Here is a 16,429-nt window from a genome sequence, read left to right on the forward strand (position 1 = left end):
ACATGCAAGGTTTAAACACAGGCTAGCCACGGACGGCTCCCTGCGGGCCCTGCCAGGGCCGACCCCCAGGTGACACCTGCCTTTCCCACCCTTGAGAGGGGCTGTGGACACGCAGGCCTTGGGAACGCCCCAGGTCCCGGACGCCGGCCTTGCGCGCACTGTGTCACGTGGGCTATCTGTGTTCTCACGCCTTAGACAACATGTGATGAATTCCACTGCCATTGTGCGCTATTAAAATTTTTCAGACACTAATTGACAGCATTCCTCTAAAGCACACCCGTTTCGAGTTACAACTCCGAAGTCGGAGGCTGACAAGAACTGTGAGTGGGAATGACGTTTCTTCATATGTAGAGAAATGAGCTATTGCAGGATTCCAGTTTGTATCTGGCTAGGAAATCCAAGGGGATTTTGTAGCAAGTAAGTGGTGAGCGACCCATGAATCCCAATAGAATATAAAATCATAAACTCCATCAGTATCTTCCATGAAGAGCTCTCAAAATGGAGGCACCAAGGCATGAGCTCTGTTTCTGAATTTAAAATACATGTATGTCGCTAAAAGGGGCACAGGGCAGACAGAATGCCAAACAGATGAAGAGAAAGTGGAAAGATGTTCCCAAACGTATGAACTGTTTGTCCACATGGCTTCCTGGTGCGGATGTCTGGTGTCAGGCACTGCTAATGAGACTGTTACCGCTCACTTCCCTTTTAGTTTATAAATGGAGTAGAATTAGGCAATCACTCTAATGAGGTAATAGGAAGATAAGTGCACAGGAAAATGTGATAGGGTTTTCTCCTGATTCGCCCGTGGCTGTGTGGCCCATTCCCACCCCATTAGCTCCCTCTTCCCTTTCCAGACTCCCTGCCTCAAGCAGGCTGGTCCGCAGCCCCGGGAACATGTTGCTGGCTATTATTTATAAGTCTCTCTCCTCCTGGCAGGATATGGAACAGCTGCTAGTCTATTCTCTGCCACAAAGACCAACTTCCTTCTTTTGCCCCTGGATGATTAGAAGAAAGTTGGGGAGGAGCAATTTATAGCTGTGTGACGGCACCTCTGTCTTATTTTATGTTTATTTATACTGTTTCCATGTCCGCTGGGGATCGCTGGGCTCATCAGGGCCACTCCGCTGTAGAAGTCTCATCGAAGAGGCTCTGATGGCCACAGAGACACTGTAAAACTCAAGGAAGTAGTGGATACTTCTTCTATGGGAATTTGAAGATCAAATCTCTTCTATTTCCTCCTCCTCTTCCTTCTTCTTTACTCTTTTGCTTCTTCTCCTTCATTTTGATGCATTGATAGACATGTGCGTTCTTTGTTACATGAACAAGAGGTGGCTTGGCTTTCTCAAGTCATTTTTCACCGACTTTCTGCCTCCAGGACTCTGCACAGCACCTGCTCAGTAAATGCCGGTGAGTGAACTGTGTGGGATGCTGTACAGAGTTCTGGTTTGTTCTGAGGTACCAACTATGTTAACAGATCAACACTTACTTCCACCCCCGGATTTGCAGCCAGGGCAAGCCCCGTCACCTGAAGGGAGCTCTTCTTCTGAAACTTTCTGCCTTAGATTATTCTGGGCTTCAGGCCTCATGCTAGACAAAAGAAGTAAGGTCATCCAGTAATTCACCATGTAACCTGCAGGTAAAGAAGAATGAGAAAGGTCTCAGAACATCAGACAGATCTGAGCAGCTTGGGAAGTAGATGTGGAGGGATTTCTCTGGGTTCTGCAGGGATTGAAGAGAAGTTGCGAAGTAGGAAGTCGGTGTCAGACCTGTCACCCAGAAAAGATTCACACGTCAGCGTGAAGTCAGAGAAAGTCACCTAAGGGGCAGGAAGGAACCAGTCCAGCCTTAAAGCCTCCTTTTGGTGAGGGTTTGATGCTGGAGGTGGTTTGCTCTGGTCGAGGCCGTGTCAGGAAGGAGCAGAGCAGTTTTATCTGTGTCTTCGATTATGCAGAGTCAGCGCTTGACCTCTTACTCATTTTTTTGGTATGGAAATTGCTTAGTAAGCATTAACTGTGGGTGGTTGAAATGGGTTCCGGAAGAACTTGAGAGGTGATGCTCTTAGTAAGGATTTTATTTTATTTTATTTTTGTCAGTTGTGGGGCTTGAACTCTGGGCCTGGGCGCTGTCCCTCAGCTCTGCAGCTCAAGGCTAGCACTCTACCACTTGAGCCACAGCACCACTTCTGGTTTTCTTGTGTTTTATTGGAGATAAGAGTCTCACAGATTTTCCTGCCTGGGCTGGCTTTGAACCGCGATCCTCAGATCTCAGCCTCCTGAGTAGCTAGGGTGACAGGCGTGATTTGTAAGGATTTCTAAAACAGTAACGTTTCCAGCACTAAAATATCTCCTCATGTAAGTTTCTGTGTGTGACAAGTATCTGGCTGGTCTGGCCCTGGCACCTGCTCCAAGGGCTCCGTAGCCTACCTCAGGAGCACTCAGAACCTGCTCCCACAGCTACTTCAGTGCTAAGAAGGACGCCTGCCTTCCTGACACCGGGTTGGAGGAACGCCGCTGGGGTTCTGAGGGGCTTCTGAGGGGGCAGGTCTGGCACGGGCCCTTCACCTTCACTGCTTTCCTTCACCTCATCTGCTTTCTAGAGGAGATTGTCTTGAAACAAAACCACCCTCCCACCTCCACCGAGTTTTTGATCCAGGGCTCTCAGCGCTACACAGCACGCTATTCAACGTGGCAAGAGTCCCGCAAGGCTCCGGAGAACGGAGGCCTGCAGGCCCGGTGCCTGTGCCGCTCTTCTGCCCTCTGTCCACACCGCCCCCCATTTCCTAAGCAGCTGTGTGGTGACACAAACAAGCTGCAGGGGCACCGGTGGGACTGGAGGCTGGCGAGCCTCACAGACATGCGGAAGACCTGGAGATGAGTCCTTCCTGGTGCACAAACATGGAACGGGCCCGAGGCCTCTCCACACACAGCCCACGGGGATCTCCACCCATGGCCTGCAGGAGTCCACACACACACACATGCACGTGCACACACACACGCACACACACACATACACGTACCACACACACATACACACACAGCCCACGGGGATCTCCACCCATGGCCTGCAGGAGTCCACACACACACACGCGCGCACACACGCACACACACACACACCACACACATACACACGCGCGCGCACACACACACACCACACACGCGCGCGCACACGCACACACACACACCACATACATACACACACAGCACACACACACACAACCCACTGGGGCCTCTCCGAGATGCAATTCTTACTACAGCACCCCAGCTGTGAGGATGCAGCTCGCCAGCCACACACACAGCCAGCTCACTTGCAGTTCTACTGGGAAAGTCCATGTCGCTGTATAGGATCTCATAGTGCAGTTCACACAGACCATCCTTACCTGTTTCCTGGACAGCCAAGCTCAGAAGTAAACCAAGAGTCAGACTACCATGCAAAAGTGGAAAATGTTTTTTGTTAACTCTTTGCTCATGCCACTTAAACTTATGGCATACTCCAAGAAACCCATCAAATGTCTCCATGAAGAGTTCATTCTTACATATCAAACCCATCAAACATCTCCATGAAGAGTTCATTCTTACATATCAAACCCATCAAACATCTCCATGAAGAGTTCATTCTTACATATCAAACCTGCCACGAACACATTCCCACGCAGAATGCCATGGCATGGCACACTCCCAATAAACAAGCACGAGTCAAGCTCGTACCCCCTTCGCATCCACTCCACCAACACGTCCATACTTCAGATCTGAAAGAAACACTGGTACACACTGGCACACTCAGTACCACACGTGTACATTCATAAACCTAAGAGGGATTCCATTTCTGCAAGCCAGCCACTAGAGAAGTTAGGGTTCTTCCCTTGCGTATAGGGTTGTTGAGAGAATAAAATGAGATCAAAGAGTATAGTTGAAAGGACCATGGCTTTTTACCATCTAAGGCAGCTTTATTGTTCCAAACACAGTTGGATAGAATTCTGTCTACTTAAGTACAGAGTGAAGTCCTCACTTCCCTGATTTAGACTATTAATTACCACTTTCATTATATGTAGTTAGAGAGGTTTTTTTCAACAAATGAAAACCACTAAAATGAAACTATGGGTCACCTTCTAAACAGCTATGAGATGGATTTTGGTCAGTACCAACTTGTCTTAATAAAAAGATTCAGTACCCAATTTATTTCCTGGCCTAGATGATGATAATCATCATTTCTATTTATTGAATCCTCACTGTATGCCAGGGACTGAACAAAGTTCTGTAATTGCATTCTCCTGATTAATCATCAGATATTATTCAACTCTATTTTTCAGCAGAGACCAAAGCTCAGAGCGACCACAAGATTTGTCCACAGTTACTCAGCTGCCCACAGTGGAGCCCAGGGGTCAGGCCAGGGGTAACGGTAGCCCAGACTCCACGCTCCGTGCTGCACAGTCTCCAAGGCGATGGTTTTAAAACACTGGATTTTTCCAGGGAAGCCCATTGCTAAGCACAGTAGATGGGTTTCTTACTCCCTTTAAAACTATACTTACCTCCTTTGGGCATTAACAAAAATAAAAGGGATTTTATTGAAATAGAGTATCAATGTTAGATGAAAATATGTGAGAGTGAAATTTTCATTTTATTTTAATTTCCCTTTTCGTCTGTATTGTCACCTATTCTGAAATAAGTTCATATTCACAAGCAAAAGAGGACATGCAAAGAATAGTGAAGAAAAATAGAGCCCAGGGTGCGGGTTCCAAAGTCAGCATTCTGCTGCCATCCTGTCACAGTCCTGTTGAAGGAATAGTGACCAGAACTCCGCGTCTGCCTTGGGGACATTGCAGACACCAATAGGTCCTGTTGCAGTGTCAGATGCATCCCGGCTTTGCTGCAGTGGAAAGTTTAATAGCCTTCCCCCCAAATCTCAGCTTCATGTTTTGTCTACTTACAATGTTCTTGAGCATGTATTCCTGCCAAGAAGAAAAATTAAACTAAATCTTCCACTACGGCTAGCACATTCTACTTTGTTCTGATTAATTCATAGATCTGTGCCATGAAAGAAGTTGAAGTTGGCGAGCAAAATTCTAAATTAGGCAGTTTAATTGTCAAATAAATGTTAAAACTTGCACGAGGGGTGGGGAGGATGTAGAGATGCAGACACGCAGACATTTGGAACCTATAAGTGGGTATTTTCTTATAGGTCATGGCAGTCTAAGAGAAGGAAAAAAGGAAAAAATACTCATTATGTTAGATCAAATAGCTATTTCTTTAGAAAACCTGAAGATAAATGTAGTAAAATTTTAATTTACTTCATTTCCTTCAACGCCTCTCAACACATTTGCTCAGGAAACAGCCACATAAATGAAATGACCTACATGTGCAAAAAATTTTTGCTCAGAATCCCTTTCTTCCTGCCTGAGTTGAATTCGTGCAAAAAGATCGGTTTTCTGAAAAATGAAAGATAAATTTCACCAGAAGGGTTCCGGCTCCCAAAAAAAACTTGATTTGGGACATCAAAGGAAAATAGGAAATGGACGGTTACCTGTTTACTTTTGTTTTCCTGGATCATGTAAGTTTATTATGCTCTTTGGCTCTTATATGTTATTATTTCTCAGTCTGAATTTTGTTGTTTTCTACTAACTTGCTTTCATGAGTGGAGTGGTTCTACCATTAAATAAAGTAGAATAATACCTCTTGCAGCAAATGTAAGGCTTAGCAACCCTTTAAGTGTGGGCCAGCCACGGGTGACTCTTGGTGAGGTTGTACTACTTTCCCCCCAGGACGTGGGGGCTGGAACAGCACAGAGCCCTGAAAGGCCTCCACCTCTCAGCCACCCCCCAGCCCCCCCCCACCGCGTTTCCACAGCTTCTCCTCAGTCACCACAGGAGGCTGACAAGGAGCAGAACAAGGAGATAGTTCTCTTCATCTGAAAGTAAATTCTGTGGTCCTTCATTCAGAAGCAAGACTAGACAAACAGAACCCTAAGGGCAAAGACAATAACAAGCAGGAAAAAGAGAAAGGAAGTTTCTGGATTGTGAGGGGAACAGAGACAGACGGAGGGAAGGCTGAGCCAGGTGCGGGCCAGCACTCCTCCAGCTCACCTTTCAGGCTCTCCAGGAAGTCGCGCCCATTTGGAGTATATTTTCTACTTGACTCGGTCATCTGAGTAACAAAAGACATTCTCCCACGTGATGAATTCTGTCTCCTTTCAGACCTGTGCAAAAGTGGACTGGTCACTGCTCTTTACCCCGGATTGCTGCCCGGTGTGTTGCTACACAGTTTAAGAGAAGGGATTGCAGGTGCAGCTCAGTGTACAGCGCCAGCCAACGAGCAAGTGTCAGGTGCCAACTTCTTCAGTCCTAGTCTTGAAAACACACACACACACACACACACACAGAGTTTAAGGGGAGTGAGTCCTTAACTCTTCCTGGATGTGAGAAGTGAACGTGAAAAACTGTCTGTCCAAACAGGACCTAGGCCACCTTGTTTATGTCCCTACGGTTACCTTTCTCCTACGTGCTTGTCTTGTTCTCTAATGGACATGTCATTTTAGCAGGCTAAAAACAACCATTCCACAACAGATTTTGTCCCCTGCTTATTACACGTATCTTAGAGAAGAGTGACATTTTCCCACAAAATTCTTAGTTGTAGTAAAACTTTCCTTTTTCCTTTTTTTTTTTTGTCCTGGGGCCTGAACTCTGGGCCTGGGCGCTGTCCCTCAGCTCTTCAGCTCAAGGCTAGCACTCTACCACTTGAGCCACAGCACCACTTCCAGTTTTTTGTTTTGTTTTTGCTTTATGTGGTGCTGAGGAATTGAACCCAGGGCCTCATGCACGCAAGGCAAGCGCTCTACCACTGAGCCACCTTCCCAGCCCTGTAAAACATTTTTTAATGTCTATTTTGAATCATTATTTCACTCTACTGAATCATTGTTTCACCTGGGTATTCTATTTGCAGCGGGGGCGGGGCCAGGAGTTCATCCTGGGCCAGGAACCGGAACAGTTTCAGACTGTTTTCACCTTTAATTCCTGCAGCTGCACCAGAATTGCATTGTCATTCTCTGTTCCTAGATGCCCAGCCTAGGACCAGAGTGATTACAGGGCTTTCCCGTGGTCAGGAGATTGGAGCTGGGACTACACCCAACTCACTCTCTGTCTTCTCTCCCTGTGCAAAGTGTGGCTGGAATTCCAGGAACAGAAATCTTCTCACTCTATCTTGAATTAAGAGAAATGTGAGAGAATGCTGAGACACGAGGGTCTGCGAACGCTGCGGCTGGATTTCTCTCTTCTGCGACCCCACCTCTCCCACTTTGTCCTCAGCTGGAGTTTCCTCTCTAAGGGCCCAGTGGCTTTTCCCAGAGACTCTGCCTGCCCAGGGTGCGGGCCGTCCAAGACCAGCCTCCGTCCTCCACAGACCCCGCCCTCAGTCAAAGAATTGGATCTACTTTGGCAGAGCAGATCGCTCCAAAAGAAGGGCTTGTAAGAACGTGTCTTAAGACATGATTGAAATGCATACTCCTTTTAGAGAGCACGTTCCACTTTAACGTGTAAAGTCTGAATGACACACTCGCTTCCACGGCTCTCCTCTCCACCTTCCTGACCCGTCTCACGTTTTCTTTGTTTGGCTTCTTAGAGGCTAGTGCACAATTCTGCGATTCCTATCTTTTTTCACTGTGGCAATTGAGACTTAAATTCAGATGTGCTCCCCTGGGACCTCTGGGACCCTCCCCCTCCATGTGCTCATCAAGGTAGTTTTGAAAAAGGAGAGGATCCTTGCAGTCTTTGAACTCAATCTCATCGGTTCTTCCTTAGCCTTCTGTGTGAGCCAGGACGTGTTCTGGAAGTATGGAGTTGTTAGAATGATTGGGTCAGGAAAGAACTAACTTGCCTCATGAGCAAACCAGTCCCTCTGGCCCCTGGCGTGAGAATGTTACCATTTCCATGGATCCCAGGACCAAAGGCTGGAAAGCACTGCCCGCTACAATCTCAGGATGTGTGCCTTCCAGGCTTCGCATCATGCCTACATTATTTTGAATTCTTGGTCAAATGTTAAAAAAATAAATTTGTCATGAGAGCTGGCAGCCCTTGAGACGTTTGGGGGATTTTTCTGAATGGCAAGCCTTTTCCAAGATCCCACCATGATTTCTTGCATTGAGAACCTGGTTTACAATAGGAAACTAATTAAATGGTTTTATATACATTTCAGGTTGCTAACACACACACACACACACACACACACACACACACACACACACACACACACACACACACACACACACACACACACACACACACACACACACACACACACACACCTGCCCAGCTGGCCGGCCATGCTGCCCATGTTATTCTAGAAAGTGATAGAAGGCCAAGGAGCTGGGAGGCAGAGCCTGTGCTTCCAGGACCCCAGCACTAAGTTGCTGGTACAAAGTGTAAAGCCCTGGCAAGGAAGCATGTGCCGCACGTGTCCCAGTGAGACCCGTTCCGCTCAGGGCCCGAAACACCAGGATGTTGGGAAGTTGAACTGCTTAACTATCATTATTACAACTGAAAGTGCATAAAATGCATCAGTAAAATGGACTCGATGCTTTGACTCAGTATGATTTAAGAAAAATAATGAGGCATGTTGTTCTTTTCCAAAAAAAATGAATATTTGAAGATGGGTTGACAGTAGAGGGTGAAGGGATAAGAATAACAGGGAAGCAGCCCTTTGTCTTAAAACCTTTCGAAAAGTAGTTTTCATTTTCGTGCCTAACAAATAAAGCCTCCCCGATCTCTGACGCTCCCCTGGGGGGGGGGGACAGTTTCTAGCCTGAGAAATGCAGTTGGAAACCTGCTATGCTGCCTGGGGTCCAAACACAGTGCCTTCCTCCTCCTCCTCCTCTCTGCTCTGCTCCAGGAAAGATCAGGGTCCCAGGTGAGCCCGCAGGGGCGCCGCACTTCCTGAGTCCTCTCACCAGACACAGCCCCGTCCCGTGGTTTCCTCGCCCGTGCCCCGTCCAAAACAAGATGATCGAAACGCCCTGCGGTCCGTCTTCCAGCACTCGGTTGGACGTGTAAGTGTGATAAGCATACTACAAAGCACAGCGTGTGCAGCATCCCAGGCTCCAAGGAACTCAAGACCTGGCACGGACTGATTGACTGATGGATTGATTTGCTGCCGCCACCTCCTCCTTCTTTTGTTTGTACTGAGATTTTTACTCATGGCCTAAAGCATGCTAGGCTGCCATTCTACCACCTGAGCCATGCCTCCAGCCCTGCCGGCCTCCACAGCTCATCCTCCTGAGTAGCCAGCATTACAGGGGTGGCCCGCCAGCGCCTGGCCAGTTACACATCCTGCCAGGTGTTTTGGGGCCGTGTGGTGTGTACAGGGCATGTGTGATTCTGTCTTCGGAAGTAAACTAAACTTGTGGGTAATTTAGAGGAGCTCCCTCATTTTAAAATAAGTTACAGTTTAGCTACTGAAAAGCTCACCTTTTGTGTATACAGTCTCACAGTTTTGACAAGTCACCTAACTCCAGCCACGATGGTAGGAGGACGGTTGCCCATCCCGCTCACTTCCTGTGTTCTTTTGGCTGTTCCCCAGCATCCGACCCCCACAACCACTGACCTGGGTCCTGCCCCATCACATGCTGCCTACAATACCCAGGGTAGAATGCTGCTGTACCGGAATGGAGCCAGACAGTATTCGCCTTTTACATCTGGCTTATACTACCTAGAGTAGCACCTCCAGCACCGCTGTGACTGGAGCTGCCAGCGTCAGCTCCTCTGCGTGCCCTGTGGCTGTGCCACAGTGTCTGTCCAGCCACAGGGTGAAGGGCATGTTGGTTGTTTCCACCTTGAGTGTTAGCTCACCTGGGTGAACAGTGGCGGTGTGGCTGCTGGGTCACCTGCTGGTTGTGTGCTGAGCTTTATCAGAGACTGCCACACTGTCTCCAAGGTCACTGCGCCATGTTGCTGTCCCGTCTTCTCACCCAGGTGTGCCGGCTGGAACAGGCTCTCCTTGAGGATTTGACCCCGGGACATGGAGGAGGGGAGTCTGGGGACGCTGAGGACTGAGCCCCACGCACCCTGCCATCGAGCCACCGCACCCCTCCCGGCCCCCAGACAGTAGGGATTTTCTTTTTGGAGACTCTAAGTTTTTTGTTCATTAAACACAAATTGAGTTTGAAGACAGGAAAGAAATAATACATCATGTAATGCAGAAGGAAAGTCGATAATAGCTGCGCCACTCGGCTCAGCACGTGCGCCAGGCATCTCTGCTCTTTGCACGCATTTCCCCGCTTAACCCTAGACTTGCAGGTGCTGCTGTCCTCAAGCCGTATAAAAAGTAAGCATCAGAACATGCTCAGACCCAGACCTGCTGACTTTCAATCCCTGAACTCTTCCTCTCCCTAAACGAAGAGTGAACGTACATCTTTCTCTATGGATTTTAGAGGGGGTGCTTTAAAAATAAAAAGGTAGTGTCACAATACTTTTCCCAAAAATGCGTGCAGTCCTGCCAGCGAACAAGGTAAAAACACATCTTTTCAGTCCACCTTTTGGCCCCTGCTATCTCTTGTTCCCCGGAAGCCAACCTCACCACCCCTGAGACTGCAACTCTGAGCACTGGAAGACTAACAGTGGAAATTTCCAGCCCACAAGAAAACAGGATCAGGAAAGAAGATGAGTGGCCAGATATGGGTGGAATGTGAGGCCTGTCCATTTTGGAGACTTTCTCTCTCCTGCCATCCTAGCCCTACATCCAACCACCAGTCTACATCATCTGAGTAAATAAACCTACATTATCTAATTGACCCCCGTATAAACTTTTCTCGGGGAAGGATCATCCTGTTTCCGTTATGACCTAGTTTAGAAACTGGAGAAAATGTAATCTCCCACATAGGTGAAGAATTCCTTTGAGATGACAAACAACTCCCAGCCTAAGTGTGATTCCTGGAAGACAAGCCCGCAGAAGGTTTAGGTTGTAAAACTCTCCTAGGCCGCCATCCCCCTCCGGGGCTATCACTGCAGGCTCCAGAGGAGACCCCATCGAAAGGTAATTTCCTGAATGAAGTAGGCTCATGTGGAACAAATTGAAAATCCTCGGCCTTTCAACACAGTTGGGTTTTTTTTTTATTACTTAATCTTGTAAAAATTTTCTCACTCTTCACTTCCCGAGAAGATATTTCAGAAACAGAATGAAATTAAAAATTGATCCACTTAAAAATGGAAAATTTCAGTAGAAAATGTTTAGCACGGAGCGAATGGGGCCTGGGGTGAATGCGCTCTGACTCTGAGATTTCCTTTCTGTGTGACTCAGACGCTTACTCCAGACAGCACTGCCCTGCCTGTGATAAATAGCATTTTACAACCTGTTAAAAAATAAAAGCCCCCCAAGCTGAGCACCGGTGGCTCACGCCTGTCATCCTAGCTACTCAGGAGGCTGAGATCTGAGGATCGAGGTTCAAAACCAGCCCGGGGGCAGCAAGGTCCGTGAGACTCTTATCTCCAATAAAACCCACCAGAAAACCAGAAGTGGCGCTGTGGTTCAAGAGGTAGAGTGCTCACCTTGAGCTGAAGAGCTGAGGGACAGCGCCCAGGCCCAGAGTCCAAGCCCCATGACCGACCAAAAAAAAATTAATGAAAAAATTAAAATAAAAGCACTGCATGTTAGAAGTACAGGAACATAGATTCCAGGATTGATGAGATCGGCAAAGGGCGGTGGGTTTAAGAAAGCACAGTGGAACAGTGCCAGGCTGTTGTGCACATGGGTTCCTTACCCTGTCCGTTTTCAGAACGTCAGACTCTTTCTATGTGCCTCATTCTGTAGCTCTGTTGCCTTGACGAAACGTTTGGCTGAGTAGTTAATTGTTTTCTTCTAGAAGGAAAAGCCTTGTGAAACACGTACTTACCACCCATTCTACAGATACGCGTCGAGAGCTCATGCGTCCCCAGTGCTCTGTCTGTGATGAGACACACTCGGGGGACGTGGTGCCACGGGGCCCAACCTCGCTGGGAGAGGCGGGCACGTGGAAATCAGCCAGGGGGAGCACAGGGAAATGGTGGTGAGGAGTCAATCACAGGAAGAAGAGGTTCAGGCAGAGGGAGACGGCGGTGGAGGAAAAAGAGGGGACTGCGTGAGGAGAGCGGTATGTCTCAAATGCCCGTGGTCCAGAGCTTGCCTAGCATTTGTCTCGGTATTTGCACTTGACCTGCGGGACAGTAGACCTCAATCTCTTAAGATAATAAGTGGAACGAGATTCCGATGCTGGGTGCCCCGAGGGGTCCGTGCGATGTGAAGGATGGTGGGCCGGGGGCGTGGCCTCCTCCGCTCCGCCCTCCTCCCTGCCAGGCTCACACCCCAGCTCTGGGAATGTCCTCCCAGCCTGCCTCCAGGCGCTGAGCTCCAGGCTCTGCCGGGGAACCGGTTCAGGCCGCAGTTCAGAGCACTGTCGAGGAGGCCCCGCCAGGTGAGCGGAGAGGACACAGATGCAGCCGCCTAGGACACCACTGGAGACTCCCCGAGGTCGGAGGAGCGGAGGAGGCCTTCCTCTTACCCCTCATCCACCTCAGACTCGGCGTCTGCACCACAGATGCTTTCTGTGCATCTAGGGGAGGAGAAGGTTGTGCAGGAAAGTAGAGAGAGCCTGAGACGGCAGCGGCAAGCCCTGGCCCGGTGCTTCACTGATGACGTAAGAGTCTTTACACACAAGGTCAGTCGTAATTTTGACGCCATTCTTGGAGTCAGTGACATTGAAATCTGGTTCGTACAGAAACAGTGAGGCACAGAGAAGTAGAGCAATTTTTTTTTAATTGTATTTTATTTGAGAACATACTGTACAGAGGGGCTACAATTACATGGGCAGGATAATGCATACATTTCTTACCAAGCATTGCAGCCTCCTCCTTTGTTTACCCTTCACTTCCCTTCCCCGCCTCCCCAGTAGAGCAATTTTTAAGGGAGTTGACAATTAGGAAGTCATTAGTGCTAGGGTCGCATACCCATATCCCTTCTGTATCCCAGGTGGTACTGAGGTTACTGTTGGTTTGTATTTTAATTGTCATTGATTAGTCCTACAAGAGTTTTATTCTGCTGTATCCATATACACATGCAATGGACCTTGATCAGATTCCACTGCTGCACCTCCTCTCCCTCCCCATCCTTCCAGAACCATCTCGCCCGGGCGCAGCCCGCTTAAAATACTGTGTGTGCACTTGTGAAGTACCACGGTGAAACAGGCCGTATAAAACTAAAACCCTTAATGACAGGAATGACCACACATCCCTCCCTCCCCCAACCCTGCTGGGGTTTGAGTGCTGGAGCAGAGTTGCTGGAAGAGGCCGAGCCCGTGCTCCTGCTGCGTGGAGGCTGTGTGAGCCGAGGCCCCGGGGAGAGGCCGAGCCTGTGCTGCGTGGAGGCTGTGTGAGCCGAGGCCCCGGGGAGAGGCCGAGCCCGTGCTGCGTGGAGGCTGTGTGAGCCGAGGCCCCGGGGAGAGGCCGAGCCCGTGCTGCGTGGAGGCTGTGTGAGCCGAGGCCCCGGGGAGAGGCCGAGCCCGTGCTCCTGCTGCGTGGAGGCTGTGTGAGCCGAGGCCCCGGGGAGAGGCCGAGCCCGTGCTCCTGCTCCGTAGAGGCTGTGTGAGCCGAGGCCCCGGGGAGAGGCCGAGCCCGTGCTGCGTGGAGGCTGTGTGAGCCGAGGCCCCGGGGAGAGGCCAAGCCCATGCTGCGTGGAGGCTGTGTGAGCCGAGGCCCCGGGGAGAGGCCGAGCCTGTGCTGCGTGGAGGCTGTGTGAGCCGAGGCCCCGGGGAGAGGCTGAGCCCGTGCTGCGTGGAGGCTGTGTGAGCCGAGGCCCCGGGGAGAGGCCGAGCCCGTGCTCCTGCTGCGTGGAGGCTGTGTGAGCCGAGGCCCCGGGGAGAGGCCGAGCCCGTGCTCCTGCTGCGTGGAGGCTGTGTGAGCCGAGGCCCCGGGGAGAGGCCGAGCCCGTGCTCCTGCTCCGTAGAGGCTGTGTGAGCCGAGGCCCCGGGGAGAGGCCGAGCCCGTGCTGCGTGGAGGCTGTGTGAGCCGAGGCCCCGGGGAGAGGCCGAGCCTGTGCTCCTGCTCCATAGAGGCTGTGTGAGCCGAGGCCCCGGGGAGAGGCCGAGCCCGTGCTGCGTGGAGGCTGTGTGAGCCGAGGCCCCGGGGAGAGGCCGAGCCCGTGCTGCGTGGAGGCTGTGTGAGCCGAGGCCGGCGCTTGGCAGGAAGGCACTCCACCCTTGCGCCACGCCCTGGTCCTTTGCAAGCTGGTTGTTTTGGGAGGGGTCTTGCTTTGCCTGTGTGGGCCTGGGCCACAATATTTACACTTCCTGCTGAAGCTGGTGACACTGGGAGGGGTGCGGGGCTGGGCCGATGCTCCCACCTCCTCAGTGGGATTACAGAGGAGAGCCACCAGAGCACAGAAATCCATCCTCTTAGGCCAAGACCCAGGCACTTTACCAAAATGATTTTCTCTACCATTGCAATCTGGTTACCATTTTTCCTTGAGACAAAATACGTAATTGTCTGTTAAAAATGTGTCTTCCTCCTTGCCCTTTTACTTCCCTAAAATACTGCCAAAATGTCCTTTAACCAGCATTTTCTTCTTTGCCTCAGCTATTCCCTGCCTTTGATACCTGGGCTTTCTGTGTTTATGATCATCCTATATCTTCACTTGCTCCAGTCCTGGACGACTGAGAGTCTGCCGTTTAATTAATCTGTCACTTTACTGTGGGAGGCAAATCCATTTTGAAGGGGATTCTGGCCTTGGTCAGCAAAACTTTCCTACCTCTTGACAGAAGCTCTTGCTCTTGGTAATCCGACTTTCTGTCCATCTGGCATGTTTGCCACCTGTGCTTTCTTATCTCCTGCCCCACCCAGAGTATGCCAGCCATTCTCTCTTTGCTCCAGGTCTGAAAAAGTCCGTGAAGTGAAGGATGTGTGTAAGTGGGAAGGAATTGCAGCACATGGACACCGTGTGTGTCAGAGCCTCTGGTGCGGCCTCTGTTTGCACTTCCCTGCCCCTGCCCAGGTCCACCCCGCCGGGCGCATGCCTGCTGCACCCAGGTCCCGGGTCTGGAGGTCCCAGATACGGGAGGGAGGCTTTGTCCACTGCCCACTCTTGGCTACTGTGTGAGAACCATGGTGAGCAAACGGGTGCGTGAGGAGTGAGTAGGAGAGAAAGAGGCCTCCGGTTCCCCGGGCCGTGCGCTTCCTGAGGCACGGAGCCCGCTGTGGCTCGCCCCGCCCCAGGTGCCCTTCCTGAGGCACGGAGCCCGCTGTGGCTCCCCCCCCCCCCGCCCAGATCCCCACTTGCCTGGAGGGAGGTTGCTAAGGGAGGCTGGCCACCGTGTTCGGTAGACAGCAGAATGCCTCCTGGAGAGCGGCCGGCCCAGATCGCCTTCTGCAGGGGGCTCGGCTCTCCGGAGCCCGGCAGCCTCCGCGTCTGCATGCCTTGCCTGCTCTCCAGTCTTGAGCAGACCTCTGCTACGATGTGCCAGCGGCCTGGCCTGCTTCTACTAAGCCCACGGCAACATCACCCTCATTCCTCAGGTTGAGCCTAATGCTACCAGGGTAGACTATCCGCCGACTACTCCCGGTCAGCCTGCGGTCGCTTCTGTGCCTCACATCAGCAACGCCGTTTCTGATCAGCCGAGTCCACCTTCATCTGACTGAGCTCCACGTCTCAAGTTGAATCCTTCGTGTCCATCTGTACTCCACCCCCCAAAAGAAAAGTGGCTCCGTCTCTCCCCCGCTCTCCCCGTGCTCACTGTGATCTGGTATTTGGCCTGTGTGTTTCTTTCTTTCCTGCCCCGTGGCCATCAGCGAGTGTCAGTGACTGCCCTCGGCCTCGGTCCAGGACCCGTGTCTCCCCACGGCTGCTGCGGTGCAAACCACGGCCCCCCTCCCTCCCTGTGTGCTCTCTGCTCACCTCCTTTCCAGTCCAAGCCACTCACCACCCAGCTGACAGTGACCTTCAAAGCATAAATCAGGCCATATCACACATCCGCTCAAAATTCTCATCATTTCCTCGTCATTCAAGACAACCTCAAATACCGCCTTCATGTGATTCCCTAGGGACCAACATGGGGTCAAAAGTTCCGGAAGCCACTAATGGATGATCTCTGACACATACTTCTTCTGCAATTATACCCCTTTATTCAGATTGTAATGACATCAGAGGCTAAATAATGGCAATAGTTACCATAGTAACTAAGCCTGGTCTACAGGAGGCATTTAACATGCCTTATCCTTTAATCCCTGCATCCACGGTCTCTATCTCACTAATGAGAAAATCAGAGACCTTAAGACAAGAGTGAATTGCCAGGACTTTAACCCAGATATGAGTGCTGTCTATGTTACTCTTTATTTTTATTTTTTTATTTTTGCTGGTCCTAGGGTTTGAACTCGGGGCCTAGGCACTGTCCCTGAGCCTCTTTGTAGTCAAGGCTAGTGCTCTACCAC

The 16,429-nt window shown here is 50.5% G+C and overlaps 1 protein-coding gene and 1 long non-coding RNA gene across 2 annotated transcripts in view; one reads left to right on the forward strand and one right to left on the reverse strand.

Moving 5' to 3' along the window:
• The window catches only part of LOC138841305 (mastermind-like protein 2), a 227,042-nt gene that overhangs the window by 189,821 nt on the left and 20,792 nt on the right, over positions 1-16,429 (forward strand). The gene's annotated exons all lie outside the window — the stretch shown is intronic.
• On the reverse strand, positions 1,176-6,151 carry LOC138841300 (uncharacterized). The gene is made up of 3 exons (XR_011376378.1): positions 6,077-6,151; positions 1,487-1,630; positions 1,176-1,390 (listed from the first exon to the last, which is right to left on the reverse strand). It is a non-coding gene; the product is annotated as an uncharacterized lncRNA (long non-coding RNA).

Source organism: Dipodomys merriami, unplaced genomic scaffold, assembly GCF_024711535.1.
Source record: "Dipodomys merriami isolate MVZ:Mamm:240054 unplaced genomic scaffold, mDipMer1.0.p SCAF_314, whole genome shotgun sequence".
Taxonomy (NCBI): Eukaryota; Metazoa; Chordata; class Mammalia; order Rodentia; family Heteromyidae; genus Dipodomys; species Dipodomys merriami.